Here is a 20220-nt window from a genome sequence, read left to right on the forward strand (position 1 = left end):
CTTAGATCCTAATGCTTTTATTTAACTACAAAGAGCAGTTTTGTTCACCGGTGCAATCATTTCTATAATATTAAATATAAAATTATAGGAGTGGGAAATTGACTTGTCCCCAGGGTTGTTTCCATGTAAACCTGGTAGATAAAGATGAGATTAATGAGATGATAAAAACAAAAAGAATGTTCACAAACCATGTTCACATTCAGTATCATTTGATCCTCACAATCGTACCCTTATAAGATAATCAAGTAAAAGTGTTATTTTACATATCAGAAAACTGGGACATGGAGAGCTTAAGTGCACTTCAATTGTACAACAAGTCAAAGGAAGCAATAGGTCAGACAAGCAGAAGTCCGAGAAAATGCAAATGCTGGACTTGGGGGAATGAGGTAGCCCAGAAAATCACCTTAGAGGTTAATAAGTCCAATCTGCCACCCAGTGGAGAAATCCCCTTACTAAGGACTGACAACTCCAGCTACTGCTCCATCAAATTTGTGATCTGTTTTCTGTGTTCCAACTGTTTAAGAAAGCAAAGGACACACTGTTTATAGTGAGGTGGAGGTACAGTGAAAAATGCAACTTCTTGTCCCTAGAGAAAGAATAGCAGAAAGCTGTAAATCAGCTCTCTCCTGACCTATGTACCGGAGGCAGTCTAGAAAACTAAACTTCATATATCGGGATGTGAGAATCAATCCCAGAGGTAGATAGAAGCTGTCACCACGAAGGAATGTTTTTATTAATATTCTGTGTCATCCACAGAATCTAACTTAGTGCTGAACACATAGTAGGCACTCAATATCTATCTTTCTATTTATCTATCTTTGGATATACTTCCTACTTTAAAAATTGCATTGTAATGAATCTTATGACAGAAATACTTATGACCACTTCTATCATTATCTACAAGTGTCAAATCTGCTATGAAAAAGATCTATACATTTCTCTCCCATGAGCAGTTTTGCTCAGGTAATTATTTTCCCCTTGAAAATGGAACCTGCTATTTATTCAAGTTTACTTGAATATCTAGCCCATCAGGAGGAAAAAATAACCACAATAATGTGGCAAACTCTCCGTGGTTTAATATGATCTGAATTGAATCTGATCCATAAGAAGGCAATATTTTTTAAACCAAGGGATCTTATTTTCATATTAAAATAAAATAAATCTCTATCCCTTTACATTTATGAAAGGGACATAAAATAAGTGTGATCATATTGAGAAGTAAGACACTGTAGGGGGTAGATGGCCAGCCTCAAAAATTAAAAAGACATGGGTCCAAGACTATACTGTGACATGTATTAGCTGTAATTTAGCAAAGGTACTTCATCTCCAAGATTATAAAGTGTTGCAAAGGTGCCCTCCCTTGCTTTGAGAGTGCATTCCCCAGGAGTTCCCTATACTGATGAAATCAGTTTTGGTCCATATCCCTATTTTGTATATTGTATATACACTATTTGTATATTGTATACTGTATTTTGGGAAACTATCTTAACCAACAGTAAAGATAGAGATTGAAAAGAATATTTTTCCAGATCTCATTCTGTGATAAAAAAGAATGAATTGATTCATGAAATCATTCAACTGAGTTAAAGTAATAGTAAAATATAAACTGTTCATTTTTAAAAATCACCTGTTGATTATGTAGTTCCATAGCTAATCAATATATTTTTACTGAACAAATGAAACATGATAGAGGCTATAACTGTTATATAGTAGTTAAGGGGAAAATAGACAAAAATAGCCATCCATTAAATGGTTTCTTGGATTATCTAAACCAGAGTCAGAGTTGTTAGTTATTAAAGGAAAATAAATCACTTTTCCTATTTCTTTTAAGTTTAATATACAATCTGATTCCAGAAATCACACATAAAAATATATCTAATACTAGTTGAATTGCATCTTGTAATTGTAGAAAGAATACAGTAAAATCTGGGCTGAGGTTAGAAAAGACTTACAATAGATCATATTACAGTTTCCTCTCTGTATCCTTGTAATTCTCTTCCCCTATATATATATATATACACTATAAACTTAAAGTCATAGCTAATGTTACTGTTAATGGCTGTTACCTAGTTCTTCTAAGCTATGGATACATGATACTTCCTTAGGATGTAAAGATGAATTTCCACCATTATAAGAAACAACAAAAAAAATAGGTCTGCCTTTCTGGGCAAACAAAATCTCTGAATCTCTCACTCTACTATGTAATATTTGGACAATTCAAGCCAAAGCTTGTCCTAAGGAAGAAAAAGACTGCTAAAAGCACCTTGAAAAATATCGTGTATATCATGTAGACGCTCAGAACACACAAACACACACATACACACACCCAAATTATTTTCTGCCCCTTCCCTTCTGGGGCAAACGTCAAACATCCTTCTCACCCCCTCTCCATGGTACCCAGGGTGGCAAGGGACAGAATTGGGAGGTCTAATGTCATCACGGTAGGCTAAGACCCTAATATTCCCAAGATCAGCTTTACTTGAGGGGAGCGGAGTAACTTGGCTAGCTGCTATGGATAAGGAATTGTGAAAGAAAGAAAAGGGAGGGGGGAGTCGTACTAGGAGCTGTGTTGAATGGCCAGAATATTTAGAGCTCCCCCAACAGACCAAAAAAATTATTGCAGTTTGTTTTCCAATTTTCAGCATCTGACAAAAAACAGAGAAAGGGAAAAAATTTCAGCCTGAGCTCTGAGCCGTTCGTTACATTAGCTTCTCCAAAAGGATCCATAGCATCTGGGGAATATATAAGTAATAGAAATAGGACCCTTAGACAAAAGGGAATATTTTAAAAAGGGAGATCATGATAGTAAGTGTATAAAATGCTTTAACCTGCTAATAAATCAACCTGAGGATGTGGATGGGTTTGTCATGATGGTTGAGGGATACAGGCTATGATCAATTACAGTTAAAGGAAGGAAGATAAATTAAATCTAACATTTCTTAAGGGAAAATGATTTAAATGAGCCCATTGTGAGTTACAAGGCCAGCTGAATTTGAGGAGACTTGGAGAAAAAAAAAAAGGCTAGGGTATGGGAATTATCAGCTCCACAGATGGGCAAAAGAGAAAAATCAGAAGGCTTCTGGATTCTGGCAAAACAATTGTAATTAGGAGAATTTATTGTCATATACTTTCAATCTAGCATTTCTAGCTATTGGTAATTAGCAGAGCCTCCTGGTTTGGGGGGAATAGTCAATTAAAAGCTAGTAATAATATTTAGCTGCTGTTTTCTGATTACAATATGTTTTTTTTTTCATACAAGATCCGGTGTGATCGCATGTAAGCTAAAAGTGAACCACTGTCATGTATGCCCTGTGCTTTCAATCATTATATCAAAAGTTACTGTCGCCAATGTGTTAATTAAGAGAGAAATGCTTTGCTCAGAACTCATTCCCTCTCGGAGAAAAACCTGGGAGTAAAGGACGAGCTTGCCGGCACACAAAAGCAGCACTATTAGGAGCTCCGGGAGCAGCCTGACGGCGTCCTGGCAAATAGCTGTGGAAAACAGCAGAAGGAGAAATTCCCCACCACCTCAGTCCCTTCCTGAGGAAATGTTTCCCGGGGAGGTGAGCTCTCCTAGGGAATTCTTAGGATGTGGAGAACTGCTCACAGCCAAACTACAATTCGCCTAGTTTTTCAGACCTGTAGGAATTGTGTCCCTACCAGCAAAGTTTCCCCCAAACGAGCATCTGTTGCACGGATTCAAACCGGGAGGGATATGATGCTCCTAGCATCTAACTTTTTCATCTTCTCGTGTCAGAGAAGAGGGTCTTAATTGCCAGAAAGGTACCGAGCTAGAGAAATGCTTTTCCCCATTGAGTCCCCAAAGAGAAAATTCATTTTGCTAGAATCCCGGAGCTAATATAAAAGGAAGCTTAGGGGAAAAATTGAGCCGAGTCATCTGCCTGGAGGCAAGGATCGGGACCCTGCCCACCCACTAACTCCACATTCCGAGAAAGAATAGGAAGATTGGGGGGGGGGGGAATGCAGGAGACGATTTTGTATCGGAATCAGCCGGCGCTTGCCAGTGCCCTGACCTAAGAGAGCAGGAGCCAGGCAGCCGGCCCCTTGGTGAAAGAATGGATAAGGATGCGGGTCCCTAGGGTGCACTGTCGCTGGGGTGCACTGTCCCTGGGGCAGAAAGGCAGACTGAAGACTGCGCTGGACGCCTCCCTCCCAGTCCACCCTCCTACCTCCAGAGTGCTTCCCCGGAAGGCTACCGCTACGACCACGGCCACGGCCACGGGCACGCTTCCACCCAGACGACCAGCCGCTCTAGGCGATGCGGCGGGACACTTCGGAACGTCCTGGCGCACCGTAACCTCCCTCACACCGTTCCTCTAGGTAGTGAGAAAGCACAGCTAACGCCTAAAACCGCGGCGCTTCGGCCGGCGCCGAGCCCCTCTGCCAGTTTCGTACGCATCGTGCAGCCGCAGCGGTTCCGCTCCCGGCCCCCCCCCGCCCGTTGACACTACTCTAGCTTCGGAAGCCCCTGTCTGGGAGAGCTAAGCGGCTCGCCGCCTAGTCTGCCTGTCTGCTGCCGAGAAAAGGCAGCTGGGAAACTTGCCTAGGAAAATGTGAATGAGTTCAACTTGCAGGGGACGGGGTGGCTTCCGCCGCGGGAAAATCACCTCGGCACACGCCGCTCCGGGAGCCCAAGCCCCGGCAGAGCAGCTTTTCCGTTATTCTACCTCGGGCGAGCGAGCCGGCTAGGGGCGGCCGGGCTCCTGCCTCCTTTCCCGAGCCATTGGTAACTTACAGATTTACCTCCTGTTGGCCCCCACCCCTCTCCCCCGTTTCCCGCGTCAGCAGGCAGAGGCCGCCCCTTAGAGGTGGGGAGAGAGGGGTGCGGGGGTGGTGGTAGGGGGGGGGCAGTGTGTGCGTCCGTATGTGTGCGCGCCTATGTGAGTGTGGGGAGGGGGCCAGCCCTCGGCGCTGCACCAGCCCCTCCCGGCAGGCGGCTAGGCACGGCGTCTCCCCCTCCCTCCCCGGAGCCCCTGTCTCCTCCTCCCTCCTCGTCCCCCCCCTTTTTTTTGGTCCCTCCCCCTTAGTATTGAAAAGGGGCTGCACCAGCCCGGCTCCTTGCAGTCTGCGAAACTGTCAAGCAGCAGTCGGAGGAAGAAGAGCGGCCGCAGCCCGAAGTCCCTGAAGAAGAGCCTCCGCTGGCGAAGAGGGGCTGAAGAGCCTCGGAAGCCGGTGCCGAGGAAGACCCTCGGAACCCCGAAGAGCCCAGAGAGCCCCACAAGTCCGAGCCGGACCAGCGAGTCCTTCCCGGCCGCCGCTGCGGCGGCTCTGCCGCCGCAGCGGCGGCACTGCCACGGCGGCGGTCGCCCCCGCGGTCAGCCAGCAGCGCCGCGGGCCCCGTCTCCGCGGCCGCCCCCGCCACGCTCGCCCCGCGGTCAGTCGCCACTGACGCCGTAGCTCCGGCGGTCACTTGCCGCCACTTTGGCTACCGCGCTCAGTCGCCGCCGCCACGGGCGTTCCAAGACGAAATGCGGAGGTAGCCGGCCGGCGGTGGGGGAAGCTCCAGTTCGGCCCGAGTGAAGACCTTGCTAACCCGGTGAGTATCTCGGTATCAAGAAACACCACTGTCAATTTTTTTCCGCCTAGACCATCTATCATGCTTAGCTGTCCTGCCGTCCGTTTGGAGAGGATGCGGCGGGCTTCCTAGCCCCAGACGCTTCTTGGCGTCCTCCTCTCCGCCCCTCTTTCCCAGGGGGCAAAAGAGAGATCTTGGGGCGAGGGGGAGATCGATCGTTAAAGAGCCAGAGATTCTCCCCCTCCCCCTTCCAAATCTTGCACACCGTTTGCCCGGTTACTTTAGAAAAACTCCCACATTAACTGTCAGAGTGCACGTGGGGCTATTGCTCTCACTCGAGCGTCACTCCTCTAAGCCAAGCACGGAGGATGTGATAGCTGAGATATTGGGCAGACCTTTAAGGCTGCACCCCGCACTGTTTCCCCGACCGTAGCAGGTAGGGGCGACGCGACTAGGAGAAAACAGCCCAGGCTCGACCTGACGGCCATTCTGTGTCATCCCCATGCCGTCTCGTCCCCCCCCCCTCCCCCCCGCGGCCGCCTCTCCGCTCCTCTGCCCTCGCTGGCCTCCCGCCGGCTCTAGCTCCCACTCTGACCTCCCTTCAAACGGCCGCGCGCACCCAGCTGCAGGTAGTGCACACTCCGTCGCCCAAGCCGAACTAATCCGGAGAGTTTTCCGTTTTCTTCCTTTCCTCGCCTCTCCTTTCTCCCTCCCTCCTCCCCAATTTGCTAGGTGGGAAAACTTCTGCAGTGAAAACTGCCCCTTTTCTTGAGAAAATGTCTTTAAATGAGTTGAGAGGAAAACTCGCAGGTAAAGGCTTTTCCTTTGCCTAATGAATGACCTCATAGGAGATTGGGGATCTGGAGATAGGGACAGACTGCAAGAATAGATCGGATCTAAAGATATGTCAGGTCCTATACTTAAATTCAAAATACCAATGCAGAGAATAAGGGAGAACTGGCTTAACAGCAGTTCGGGGTGGGGGGAAGGAGGGGGGAAAGCCTTGGATGAAAGGGTGGGGAGGATGGAATGGTTGGGAGGAAGCTGGGAAGGTGGGAGGAGATTGGAAGGAGGGCGGGTGGGTGGGAGGGGACTAAAAATGGGGGGGTTGGAGGGGCGGGGAGTAGGTGGGGAATGGGGGGGCGGAGAATGAGAGGAAGGCGGGGAATAAACTAGGGGCGGGACAAGTGGGAGGAGCAGGGCAGAGGTGGGTGGGTCTAGGGGCGGGGCGGAGGTGGGGAGGGCGGGTGGGTCCGAAGGGTGGCGGTGGGGAGGGAGGGGGGAGGGTGGGGCGAGGAGAAAGGAGGGGTACTGCAAGCCCAGCCGGAGTCAAAAAAAAAAAAATGTAATGCGGTATTACCCTGCATTAATAAAAGTGTCCAGAATGAGGTAAGTGATAGTCCCATTTAAGTCTGCCCTGGTCAGACCCCATCTGGAATACTGTCTTCATTTAAAGGTACCACATTTTAGAGGTTACATTGATAAACCACAGGATGACTAGGGTTAGGTAGGAATTTTAAATGACGTACTTCTCTAGACAATAAGCCTCGTGTGTGATTATGGGGAGGGGATAAGGAGGTGAGCTGGCCTGTGGGCATTAGGAACCCAAGGCAAAAGCAAAAGCACAGCTAAGGACTTGGCTGAAGTTACCCTTCAGTCACCTGTAGAGTGGGACTTAATGACTTTCCCCAAACAGGTTGAAAAATGGACCAAGTAGCACTAGAAGAAATGCAATATAGATAAATGTGAAGTCTTACTCTTAGGATAAGCAATTCAACTACACACATAAAGGATAGGTGAGACCAAACTCTGGAAAAAAAAAAAAAAAAAGACGGGTTTAGTGGACTCCAAGCTCACTGAAATAAGAGACTGTGACGTGGTAGTCAAAAGAGTTAATGCAGTTTTTGACTACATTATTAAAAGTATAGTTTACATGATCTATGGAACAGAGGGGAGAAATTTTTTTAATGTCCAAAAGGATCTCCATGAACCATATCTGACATGGTGACAAGCAACAGAGGTAGATATCAAGTCCTGCTCTTCAGTTCAAATTATCAACTGTACCAATAAAAACTGAGAGGTTAATTAGTGTTTAATTCCCTCATTAATTAATTAATGGGGAAATCACTCTCTTTCTTCAAGAAATAGCTTGTGAGAGCTTAGAAAAAACCTAATCCTAATTGTTACCTTTGCAGTTTGTGGGTGGCAGAATAGCCAAGGGGAAATTGTGCTTGCTGGTGTGTGTGTGTGTGGGGGGGGGGGTTGCATTTCCAAAACCTTGCCAGTCTAGTTAACCTAGGTGCCTCTTCTCATACTAATATGTTTAAATACATTCAAATAAAACAATGTGATTCCAAAGGAAACCAATTATATTGAAATACAATTATCCTGATCTATTTTTTCAAAAGCATCCCATATCCTAGTTTAAGAATTCCTGCTTTAGAAGCTTAGAATTTAAATGTAGGCCACTGTAACATGCATAAAAGAGAGAGGAGAGGTGAAGGACTCTGGTCAAAGGTAAGAGAAGAAGCCTAAAAAAAAATGTAAAGGTAAAAGATTGGCTTTAGAAAGTTTTTTTTTTTTTTTTTTTTTTTCCTGGATGAATGAGCAAGGTATAAGTAGGAGACAGAAAAGGAGTGATCTGAGAAAAAAATGGGGGGGGGGAAGAATTGCGCCCCCCCACACACACATACACACTAGCTAGATACAGCCTGTGGAGTGTGCAGGGAGCATTCCAGAAACGAGATTCCAACTGAGTCCCTTTCCAAATTCCCGACGGCTCAGTGAATTTCAAGCTCTTGTGCGAGAGCCAAAGAAACCAGGTTTTGGGGAGCATCTTCTAAACCTGGTAACAACTATGTGGGATTTGACGATAAATGTACTTGTTTGAAACAAAGCACTCCTAAACATCGTCGAAATCCCTGGAGGGGAAAGTGAGTGTGTGTGTGTGGGGGGGGGGTTGGGGGGAAAGAGGGAGTTAAATCCTAGGAAACTCGAATTCCTCCTGGTAAAAAAAAAAAAAACTGAGCCGTTTTAACTAAAAGTATAATTTCATTTCTTCTCTTGTTCCTTTCTTTGGGCAACAAGAGAATAAATGCACTCACCATATGAATTTCTCCCCTGGTGAAAGACAGTCAAGGGGACAGTCAAGTGAAACTGGGGAGAGGGGAACCACCCAAAACCGGGCCCTTGAGGGCTGCTTCGGCTCTAAGGTTGCATTCGAGAAACACACACACACACACACACACACACACACATATACATACACGCGCGCGCACACACACACACACACACATACACACACACACACACGCAAAGAGACAGAGATAGAGACAGGTAGGTAGAGAGACAGAGAGAGGGGGCACCTTTAAGAGAGAGGAAAACTCACTTCTCCCTTTGCATTTCCATTTTACGCCCCTCCTTTTTTTGCAATGATGTCAGCGCCAGAGAGCACTTGCTTTCTGCCTGGAAGGAGAGCAGAGTACAGAAAACCTAGGAGGCTGGGATAGCATGCCCAAGGTTCAGAGAGCTTCCCACTCATCCACCCTGCTCTCTTCCTCTTCCCTTCCTCTTTCCCTTCCCCTCCCTCCTTTCCAAACGTTTTTTCCTTCTTCTTTACTCCATTCCTCTCTCCTCCATCCCGTAGCAATTTCCCGCAGGGTACCCCAAAGGTAGCCGATTTCTTATTTGGGGGACCAAAGCCATCCCCCCCACACACACACACCATAAACCTCATTTCCTTTCCGTGTTCCCTATGATTCATGCTTTACCCACTTCATTTTCTCCTTTTCTTTCTCTCCAAGGAGAGAGTAAGTTGCTTTTAAGATAATAAATAAATAAATATTCCCCCCCCCCCCACTTCCCAGTGTTGTTAGTTCCAGACTGTTGTCCCTCAAATTAGAAAATGAGCCGGTTTCAGAGGGCAGGACTAGCGTCAGTGCCCTAAACGCCCAATGATGCTTGTCGTTTTAGCCCTACCGAAAAATGCCGGCCTGGATCAAAAAGTTAAGCTCCTTTGGCCCCGTGGCAATCTCAGTGAATCAGTGTTTCATTGTCTTTTTCTCCCGTCCTCCATTCTGCCCTGGCAGAATCTGCTCCCTGAGGTACTTAGGATTTGCTTCTCAGAATCTGCTCCTGGACTGCCTGGCTTCGGCGAAGACGCCCTGCTGCTGTACTGAGCAGCCAGCCGGTGTAGACTGACGTCTTGGCCAGAGCAGGAGCTGAAGGTAAGCAGAAAGGGGGCACGAGAGTAAGCATCTTGGATGTCTAGAAGCCCGTCTCTCCCCCTCCACGCACACCCGCTTACCCCTCCCCCCTCCCTCTTTGCCCCCCACCCCCCCGTCGGCCCCTCCCTGCCCTTCAGCAGAGTGGGCTAGCTGGGGGGAGGGGAGGGGGGCACGGGAAGAGATGTCTAGGACTGGCGAATTCCCCAAGACACTGAGGAAGTCCCCTGGGCTGGGGAAAAAGTGCCTGGAGTTAGAGAAGACGATAGAGCAAGTGCTGCGGCAGAGCACAGGGGAGACACACACACACACACACATACACACACACACACACACACACACACACACACACACACACACCATCTGTGTGGGGCGGCTGCGGAGCCAAAAGCTGGCCCGCCACGCAGCCCGAACTTGGAGCTCCCGGAGTAAGCTCCTGCAAAGCACAGGGCTCTCACACAAGCTGGCAAACCTTTCTCTTCCCACATGGCGTCCCGGCGCCCTGAAGAAATCGGGGGGTTTCGGGAATGTGTGGGAACAGACGTGGTTGCGCTAGCGAGAGAGGCAAAGGCAAAGGCAAAGAGAGAGGGGAGCGCAGGAAGGCGTTTTATCGAGCCGGTTGCAGTCCTCCCGTGGGAACTGCATTAAGTCGGGATCGCAGCAAAATACGTAAGTGCTTTTTGGTGGTTCCAAGGGTAGGAGTCGGGGTTATGCGGGGAAGGAGTGAAACGGGAGCAAAGAACTCCTCTGGTCTCGGAAACCAAGTTCTTTGCCCTAAGATTTCCCCCTCTCCATTTAGAGCTAGTCAGAGAGCAGCCAGCCAGCTTCGCCTTACGCGTTTGGAGAAGGGGACCGAGGACAGCGCACGTTAGCCAGAGAGAGACGTTGATTTTTGAGAGATCCGAGAATCTTTTGCAAAGAATGGGAGGATCTCTTCCCCCCCAACCCGACTCCTAGCGCTGTCCAACAGACGCTGGGCTTCAGCAGCAGGGAAGGCTGAAGCAGCCGGGAGGACAGGGCATGGTATAGATGTCTCTTCCCAGAACTTTTATGGGTTTTGCGAAATAGAAATTCCCTCTGGAAGGCTTCCTGACTGCCACTGTCAGGGCCCGGTACGTAGGGGAAGAGGAGAGCAGAGGAGCATTGTCTTCTCCCTAGGTCTACGCAGGCTCAGGCTCTGGGGGCCAGGAGCAGGAACGGGCAAGGGGAGCTTCTGGCAGCCCTCTCAGGAACTTGCCGAGATCTAGAGGCTTAAGAGGGCTAAAGCCCCATTCGGGTGTAGTGAAATTCTCTTTCAGACAATCCGAGGGATCTTTAAAGAAATTACCCAGAACAGTCAGACCACACACACGCACACACGCAGGAACTTAGAGGAATAGCCAAAAACAATTGGGGAAAGGAAGTAGGTTATTTTTTGCGGGGAGAGGGAGCGGCACGAGGGGGAGGCAAAAGTGTCTACGTTTAGACACAACATATAAATATTCTACACGTCCTTAATCCAGTGAACAATTTGAGGTACCCCAGGAATTTTTTTTTTTTTTGGAATTGTCACGATGACATCATTTGGTTAAGCATATTCGGCTACACATAGAGTAGGATTTACAGAGAACATTATCCATTTGTTTTAAAATACATAATAAAGCTTCTGTACATAAGTAGAGCAAAGGTGTTGATTAAATGTAAAGATTGCTCAGAATGCAAAAATATTTCCCGTGATCTAAAGTCATTTGTTTTTCCATTTGAAATGTGTACATAAGCTTGGGTAATGGCTGCACACTCGAATGACTTCAAAACTGTAAATTTTGTAGCAGAGAAAGGTAAGAGAATGGATTTCTCGGCTTGAGAAAGGTAAGAATATCCCTTTCACTATGGTAGAGAAAATCGGAAGAACAGTGACCTCTTCTTTAAGAGTGATCTTCAAGTGAGGTCCTTGATGATTTTGAAATATTCGTGTCAAAGTTTTTAGGAAAGAAGGATCTAGCTCTATAAGACATTTTTCCTTTTAAGTTGTTTTCAGAAATATACCTATTGGAGGCAAGCCAAGCTTTGTTTAATCCCTTATACATATTTTCACGCGAAGTATTAAAATGGTATCATGCAAAAAGAGGTCAATATGCATGTCAATGTATTTACCAACATACGAGAGCCTCTAAAATCAGACCTTATAGAATAATTTTTAAAATGGAAAAGAAGGATAATAATTAAAAAAAAAAAAACTTTTCCTGTGATGAAATCCTTTCTGCTCTCTCAGGTTCCTGGATATACTGTTCATCCTTACAGCTTTTCTTTAAATTTGAGTGTAAGAATATCTCGATATGGTAGAAGGATAATTTATATGCAGCATAGTACTATATGCTCAGTGGAACTGGTTTTATCTATCACAGCCTCTGCAAAAAGGGAGATCAAAGATCTGACCCTGTGGTCCTCGGCTGAATTTGTATTCTTCGTGGACTTAAGTGAGGGGCCTATCGACGGTCCTCATACTTTTAAAGTTAGAGGCTTGTCAGCAGTTCTGTTATAACCCCCATTTCTGAGGGAGTTATAATTAGGAATGAGACACTTCTCTTCCTGAAAACCCCAATTAATATATCAGGAACCTTTGTGAGAACTGACATTGGTCAGTAATCTATTGGACATTTTAAAAAGAGGCACAGACACACATAATGACCTCCCTTTCCATTAGACCATCTTATCACTTTTAAACAAAAATCAAGCTCAAAAGTGACAAAAGGTAAGGTAAACAAAGTTTGACTTCTATCTATACGGTTCTTCTGATTTTTTTTGGGGGGGGTGGAGGCAATCAGGGTTAAGTGACTTGCCCAGAGTCACATAACTAGTAAGCTATAGCTAAGTTTCAAATTTGAATTCAGGATATCGGGATCAGTGCTCTATCCACTGTGCCACCTAGCTGCCCCTTAATATTGTTCTTCAAAAGAAATGTGCACAAGGACTTTAATATCAGAATCAACCTCACTGGAAGTGAGATTAAAAAAAATTGTTACTGACTTTTTGTGTTACTAGGAGATGTTATGAACTAGAATGCCTTCGCTCTCTATGGAATAAGACAAAATATACACTTGGACACTAATAATTTAAAATCACATTAAAGGCACCCTAATCTAAAATAAGGAAAATATGAACCAAGTTCTCCAGGTTATCATTTGCTCAGTTCTCCTGAACTGGAGCATTGCAATGCAGCTGATTTTCCAATCAAAGACAGTTACAGCAATAGGAGAAACCATGGAATTCGTTCAACAAACCCTCATTAAATACCTACTATGTGCAAAGCACATAGAGAATAGAAAATACTAATATAGTTTTGCCCTTGAGGAACTTCTCAGGGCGATGAAACACATACATACAAAAATAAACATAAGATAGAATAGAACATCACTTCATAAGAGTCCTAAGCAAAGGATTCTGAGCCGGGAAACCTTTAGGAATAATACAATTTATAAGTGCATCTAATTAGATTCACATAATAGGTCATTAAAACCGTGCAGAGCTCAATTAAAAAAGATTTGACCAGTACTTTAGAGTATGGAAGGAAAGCACCAAATGAAGTACTGAAAAACCCTTTGGTTTTATATTCATGTTTTTAAAGGGTTAAACTGTTTAGACTAATATTGTTTGGAAAAGGTTTGAATATTTAAGAGAACTTAATCAACAAGACTGCTCCCCCCCTTAAAATGTCATCTTGTGTAACATTACTGAAACGGAAAGCCGGCTTTGTCACATAGGCATTTTAGAGGGAAAACTCAATTGAGATCTGATTAGAAAGACCTCATTCTCATCATGCAAGGGTATTAATGGGCAGGGGTAGGGGTAGGAAAAAAAGCAAGTCTTTCTCAGAGTTTCTCAATATAAAAATGACTTGCCAGAAATCATAAAAGCTTCTTCCAGTTTTTGCACTTTTAAAAGCTTTGCTGTTTAGGGATTTAAACTGCCCTTATAATTGGCTATAATGTGCTATGCAATGAAGAAGAGTAGGATTGGTAGAAAAAAAATTTTGAAACAGTGGCAATATCTGCATTTTTCATTTGTTTCACAAATACAAAGAAATGATCCCTTCCTCGTCCCTCTCAATCTGTCTTTGAACATGCAAAGTTTTTGAAAAGCCGATAGCTGAGTTTTCTCTAGCTAATTATATAAAATGATGTTATTATAATAATTTAATATATTTTGATGTGCCAGTATCAAACTATTTGCAGAAAAAATATTAATTTATTGCCATGTATTCTCATTAAGATTCAAAAAACATTTACATGATGAAAATGTAAGTACGAGCTTTGCAGTGATTCTTGCAATCTGCTGCTTTTTCTAGCTTTCTTATTTCAATTCATAGATACTATTTAGATTAAGAAGTAGTTTACTGACATTGACTAAAGCTAAGCTTTCTTGACATGGCAAATTCTTCAAAATTCTTTGCCATTGTTTCCTAATTATTTTCCACAACAATTATGTTCTTCCAACGGGCTACTTTAGAAGCAGCGATTCTCTCTTAATTAAGTTCCTATGTATCCTTTATCAAATCAACACATATTTATTGAGTGCCTGTTGAATATATTATTTGATTTTCTAGCGCATCGATTCCAATCTTTACCTCACATTTAGCCCCCCTCTGATGGTCTGCACACTCATCTTAATCATTTATTTAATAAGCCTTTATGAGGCAACTACAGTATATCAGGGACTGTGCTAGAAGCTGAGGATACGATGACAAAAAATAAAACACTTTTAATTGAATGAATATCATTCCCTCAAATAATAGAGAATTTTGAGATTTCATTGAAGTAGGAAAACAATCTTGATCAATGCAGATAGCCAATTGTTGAATAATTTATAATTTTAATAATTATCTTACATTTTTTACTAAAAATGCAAAGTTTAAAAAGGATGCAACAGTTAGTGAATGTGAGTACCTTATAGAACTTTTAAAATTCACCTTCTTTTAGGAATTGGCTAGTTTTTTTTTTTTATCTGAGGTATCAATGCATCATGATAATTGTATCAATCTTGCTACTCAAGCAGTTGTATTCTTTTAGATGAGGGATATGTTTGTTCCTATATGATCAAAAGAATGATTTAGAAATATATTACATTCTTATTCTAATAAATAGAACTAGAAAGTCACATTAGGCAAATCACTTTCTATCTCTGCTCCTCATTTCCCTTCATTGGAAAATGAGATAGAAGAAGAAATTATTCTAGATCAACGATTCTGAAACTCATCTCAAGAATCCTTTCTACCCTTAAAATTTTTGAGCCCCCCAAAGATAATGTGTTTTAGGGGTTATATCTATTTATATTTTCCATATTAGATATTAAGCTATTTTAGTATTGTTATGAAAATAGTTTTGTCCTTATAGACTCCCCAAAAGGGTCTTGAAGATCCAAGGGTCTCTGGACTGCATTTTAAGAATCACTGGCCTAGATGATTTCTTAAGGTCCCTTTCCATGATTCCTGTGTAATACGTAGCATTCATATAGAACATACTTCCATTACTTTAATCCCGTATTATATAATGTAGTGTTATCAAGAAAACGATCATGGTAATCAAGAATGTATTATGTGGAAAAAACATAACAAACAAACAAAAAAAGAATGTATTGTGTGCCCGGCACTGTACTAGGTACTCCGGGAAATGAGAATAACTTAGGTTTATGTAACACTTTACCAAGTGCTATATGAAGCTTGACTGGGAGATTGCCCTTAGAAGCTCACGATTTGATTGAACAAAGGCTAGCACTCGAAGCAGAGAATGATAGAAGATATTCTGTAGTCAAGACGCTTTGATGTTGACTTATCCTAATTATGGGATCCGGGACAATATCTAGAACTATAACATTGCATTGTTTCTTTTCGTTGTTTCCTTCAAGTGTTTCTTGAACATGGCTATATAATTTGGAATTAGCCTTGGCCAGAACAGTGCTGATTGAACTTCTTGTTTTTGCAAATTAAATGTGGCTAATGTAGTTGACATCTTTTATGGGAGGATTTTCTCCCCTCTAGTTCAATCTCAGGCATTTTAAAATTTAAAATTTAATACTTCTAATCCAATCAAGGAAAAAAAAACAAATGTTCTGCATATCAGGCAGTGAAGGGAATGACATAAAGGTAAGCAATACAGAAGATAAAGTAACCGGGTTGAGGCTTTCAAAAAAATTATTACTGGCAACTTGAAATAAGCAGTTTGTTTAAAATCTAGTTTTATTTGTTAAACTGGTACTACCATTAGGGGCCATTACACGTTTTGTTCTTGTATCTCTAGTTCTCCTTGAGTACGGCTTTTTAAATATACATTTTTGGACTTTTGATAGTGACTTTCAACTAGCTACGATAGACAACTTATCCCATACATAAGTCATTAGGCATAAGGAGGAACAGGTAACAAAAGGTAGTCTTTCAGATTTGATTAGTGAAAACATTTATTAGCTACTTAGTGTATGCTAGGCACTGTGTCTATAAAGCATGTTTCCTCTTTTCTCCTACCTGATTTTGTTCCGATTTGTTTTATTTAAGGCTAGCGTTAGGGGAACATGGAACAATGGGAAACAAGAAAGAACAGAAACCAAAATGAAAACAGGGTCCAGCATCATTATATGATAAGCCTCTGCTTGAGCAGGCAACCTCTTTGGAATTGCTTCCGATAGTTTTCCCCTTCCCTTAAAACTCATTTGTATGGGGGAAATGGCTTGATTTCTTGGTTACTTGATGGCCAGGTATAGCGATAGTGGTATCAAATGAAAATGATTTCAGTTTTGACTAAAGCTAAAAAAAAATGGACTGGAATACGGGCCACATTCTTTTTATGAGAGAACTTTTTCAAGTATATTATTAGCTCTCAGTTTAGAATTACATCTTTATTCTCAGGGGTTATAAGAAGTTGATTCTAAGTAAATATCGGAAATCTTCACAATATTATAGTAATGCCAGATGTTTTTTAATTAGCATCAGGAAGTCTTTCTTTGATTAAACATGAGATAATAGCATTCATAATTTTTTTGGTGGCTTGTCGAATAAAACAAATGAGTACAAAATAGAACATTTGAGGAAAACCTGGGCAGTCATGCTTTTGTATGCCGTAGATTTTCGTGGACAGCTGGTTAAACAAAGGCTGTGAAGATCTTTACTTAAAATGTAATGATTGGGCAGCTATAAGAAAAGGAAAGCAAAATAGAAAGAATAAGATCCAATAAAACATTTCTAATCACAACCATTACTAAAGAGATAATATACTAAATTCCATAAAAAGCATTTGTACAAATTCATATTCAATGTAATCTTAGGAAAGTAGCCGATAGATAATATTTATACTTCTACTCCCAATGTAGGTATTTTATCAATAATTTCAAGATAATAATTTTTTGTTTTATCTCATTTCATTTCTTTCAATTTATGCAGATCTATTTTCAGTCCCTTTTGTTTAAGGTTATTTTACAGATTTTTATAATAAGTTACAATATTTATTCCAATATTTAAATTTCAATCTCTGGTTTAACCTTCCAATAAAAATAATAATGTTTTATTTTGTTTAAAGGCCAAAACGAAATATCTTACTATCCCCTTTTGAAGACAAACATTTTGGAGGCAATTATTATTTATGTATAGAAACTTTTGCACAGCTTCCAAAAATGATATTTTTAATTATTCAATTTATTTTTAATTAACAATATTTTCTCTTTTTCACTCCTCTCCCCTACTATTAAAAAAAAAAAAAAACCTTTGCAACAAATACACACAAAACAAACTCCCCACATTGACCATTTCCAAAATATATCAAAATGAGATTTCTATTACCATATATTGGATTACCTGAGGCAAATGTTTAAATCTTGATCACAGCTACAGTTGTCAGATGGTATTTAAGGGCCAGGTTTTTGGTTTGGGATTTTTTGTCCATCGTACCTGATTGTCCATTAAGATCAATGACTGCTTATAAATTCTGGGCTCATATCATCATCTAAGAAAAACTGTGGAATTAAATGGGGATTCAGTTTGGTAATGATTTGTAATGGCAGTCTATTTTTTTTTAGCTTTTGATTTTGGCAATCTTAAGTGATAATGAATTATAAACACTTGCTAAATTTTTATACTTCTATATACAAGCTTAAAATTGACAATGAAAAAAATGATTAAATTTTGTAGACTAAAGATGGCCAGTCAAATTGCTTTTAATAAAATTCAAAAGTAATTTTTCTACCTTCCTATTAGAGTGTGATATTTCCTAGAACAGCAAAAAAATTCTTGGTAGAGATTTCCACATGACAAAAAAAGAAATTTAACTACTGAATGGCAAATTCAAACTAAGTAATAGAATGCAGAATAATTTCTTATGCCAAATTTTTATCTTTGTTATTTAGTGGAATAATAGAGTAGTATGAAATCAGTCTCTGGGAGAAAAGTATCTGGTCTCCTTCAGTTATGTTTCATTTATCTTGCCACATAGAATCATTTCTGTATCTTTCGTAGCCGTCTCATACTTGAAAAAGGTATTAACTCTTAGTTGGCCTTAGAGCTAAGAATATGAGAGTTCGAGCCATACCTTTGATACATACTGACCATGACTGGGGCCTTACTGAACCTCTCAATTCTCTTAAGAAGTTCATTAAGACTATGAAGTTGCAGAGATGGTGCCAACCTGCACCTGTGGAAGGATTTCTCTAATGTGGGAGTTTCCTATACCATTGAAATTGCAAGTAAATTTTCTATCCTTCTTGCCAATTAAAAAAAATATCTTGAAATCAGCTATTAGAATAGCTGAAATATAAATGTTTTTGATAGGAAGCATAATGTAGTTCTGTCAGGGTTACTGTCAAGTTACTGTCAAGGTTACATTTAAAGAGCTGTCACTTCAAAAACCTTGACTGAATTTAGGAACCATCACCTTCCGAATCAAATAGCGTTAGTTAACTGAGTCTTTGTAAGTTGGAAAGAACAGAATTTGTTTTGTAGCATATTCAGAATCCTGATGAACTAAAAGACCAGTTGGATTAAAGAAATTTTTGTAAGTGCTAATGAACTTGGTTGTCTGCCAATATTGCCTTGAATTTCATTATTTTTAACTTTATCAGTAAATAATGCTAGACTAAAGGTATTTCACAGTCTTTATGACTGTGGATAACAACAAAAAACATATCACCATATTTTATAGAAAAACTATGAAATGTATGTTAGAAAGAAGAAATGCCAAAAAAGAATTCAATGTAGTCTTTAAAAAATTAGAGCATTTATAGACAAAACTTAATCATAAACTACATTTCCGTGAAATGAGACTCAGAACCAAATGACACATTCATAGAGAGAAGGGATAAATTTGTTATTTCAAAGAAGAACTGATTGTTATTTCCTGAGAGGGAACTCCCAGTTGAGGAGATTTCTCCACTAATTCAGGCTCATTCATAATATCTTTGAAATCTGAATTAAACATTTTCTCAAGTTTCCAACGGCAGAGGAGTCAAATATGTGGCCTGCTGGCCACAGAGGTGCACAATACTTCTGAGTGTTGTCCCAAACAGATGAAAATGTAATTGGGAAATTATTTAACAAAATAAATAAAAATACTCTAAGATTTACATTTTAAAATTAAGTCAGTTTTCAGAGTGGGCATCCTCATTTGGGGTTACTGCCCCTCTTCCCTTTCTATTGAGCGTCAACACCACTGGCCTCTATAGAGCATTTGCCCAGGCTCACACGGTCACATTTGCAGTATGTATCAGAGAAAGGACTTTTGAATCTCTGGCTTCCTGGCTCTAAGGGTAGTAGTCTTTATCTCGCTAGCCAAGCTGCCTTGCTAACATTAAACATTCATGGCAATTTCTAAAAGTAGATTTATCTCATAACCCTACAAAACTGGTAGTAGTAATAATAGAATTCCAGCTACCAACATAGAAAAATCTTGGAAATATTGATAATGAGGCTCCCCAAAAGATCTGACTTGGCATTTGAGACGACTATGACCCATCATTTTCAACTTGTTGACCTTTCTTTTGTTTCAGTTCTGATAAGTATTTGGAAGAAAGGTATGTGTTTTTGTTTTTAATCCGGTGAAATAAAAAACACTGAATACAAGTTGAATTAAGCAGGCACAATTCCTTAGACTTTAACAAAGTACTTAAAGACATTATTGAAAATATATGAGAACTTTAGCAAAATTTCTCAGTAAACAATGCCATATGGACATCCATGATTTATAAAGAAACAGAAGGTTCCTCTAAGCATTGTTAGATGAAACAGAATGGCAAATATTGCAGAAGTACTAAAAATGGACTTTGTAATGTCTATTAATCCATAGTAGAGTAAAGTTTTATTGAACTGCATCTATATTATACAATGCTCCCATTGAAGGATGTAAATTAGTTTAGTTCTCCAATTAGAGAGGTGTTAAAATCTGAAATTAGGATTAGGTTCCAAATTGAAATGAGCTCTCTGGATCAACAGTTTACTTCTTCCCATTCCTT

The 20220-nt window shown here is 41.4% G+C and overlaps 1 protein-coding gene across 8 annotated transcripts in view; it reads left to right on the top strand.

Annotated features, from left to right (window-relative positions):
• The first annotated feature begins 5078 nt into the window (after positions 1–5078).
• The window catches only part of LOC100919025 (protocadherin-11 X-linked), a 559214-nt gene continuing 544072 nt past the window's right edge, over positions 5079–20220 (top strand). For 3 of the 8 annotated variants that reach the window (XM_031944710.1, XM_023507050.2, XM_031944709.1), the window contains exon 1: positions 5080–5557. The gene's annotated coding sequence lies outside the window, so the exon portion shown is untranslated. Of the gene's footprint in view, positions 5558–9624; positions 9763–10112; positions 10429–20220 lie in introns of those variants that run through there. The other 5 variants (XM_031944703.1, XM_031944704.1, XM_031944705.1 and 2 more) reach the window with 3 other exon arrangements.

Source organism: Sarcophilus harrisii, chromosome X, assembly GCF_902635505.1.
Source record: "Sarcophilus harrisii chromosome X, mSarHar1.11, whole genome shotgun sequence".
Taxonomy (NCBI): Eukaryota; Metazoa; Chordata; class Mammalia; order Dasyuromorphia; family Dasyuridae; genus Sarcophilus; species Sarcophilus harrisii.